We start from the raw sequence: 894 nt of genomic DNA, 5'->3' as shown, positions 1-894 counted from the left end.
ACCTACTTTATGCCTTCGCGTCCTTCCGCTTGCCTCCCCTGTTCCTTGCTCAGTCTCCTTCTTCTTCTACCGCCCCCAGCTATCTTCCCTGCAGCCTTTCCTCAGTTTCCCATCCCCTCTCTCCCTCAGCAAACTATATTATGAAGTTTGCCTCAGACGTCACTGCACGCCTAACACGGTGCGCGCCCATGCGCAATATCTCAAGAGAAATCGTGTTTTGCAAAGATTATGCATTTAAAATAAAGAGGAGTTATCCTAGCATAGATTTAGATGATAACATTCTATCTGTAGACATCATTTATGAAATAGGAGGATGACCTTGCATGTAAGGTCCCGGCTGCGTATACCAGCCGGTACACAATCTGGCTAGGTTAGTGTGTTAGCGCATGCGCAATATCTTACCAGAGGAGTTATATTTTGTGATGAATATGCATTTAAAATGGTTAGGGGGTATCTCAGCATAGAATTCTTTAATAAACTTTTATAAGTTGCCATGTGTTTATCATTAGGAGAGCGCCCTAGCATGTAGAGTACAAAACACCTACTTTATGCCCTCGCGTCCTTTCCCTTGTCTCCCCTGTCCCTCGCCCAGCCTCCTTTTTCTTCTACCGCCCCCATGCAGCTATCTTTTCTGCCGCCTTTCATCAGTCTCCCATCCCCTCTCCCCCGCAGCAAGCTATATTATGAAGTTTTTCTTAGACGGCACTGCACGCCTACCACGGTGCGCGCGCATGCGCAATATCTCCTGAGAGAAATAGTATTTTACAAAGATTATGCATTCAATATGAAGAGGAGTTATCCTAGCATAGCTATATATATGATAACATTTCATTAGTAGACATCATTTAAGAAATAAGAGGAAGACCTTGCATGTGAGGTCCCCGCTGCTTATAC

The sequence above is a fragment of the Priapulus caudatus genome, unplaced genomic scaffold (assembly GCF_000485595.1).
Source record: "Priapulus caudatus unplaced genomic scaffold, Priapulus_caudatus-5.0.1 Scaffold637, whole genome shotgun sequence".
In the NCBI taxonomy this organism is placed as follows: Eukaryota; Metazoa; Priapulida; class Priapulimorpha; order Priapulimorphida; family Priapulidae; genus Priapulus; species Priapulus caudatus.
The sequence above is the reverse complement of the archived record's forward strand: the minus strand, read 5'-3'. Positions refer to the sequence as shown.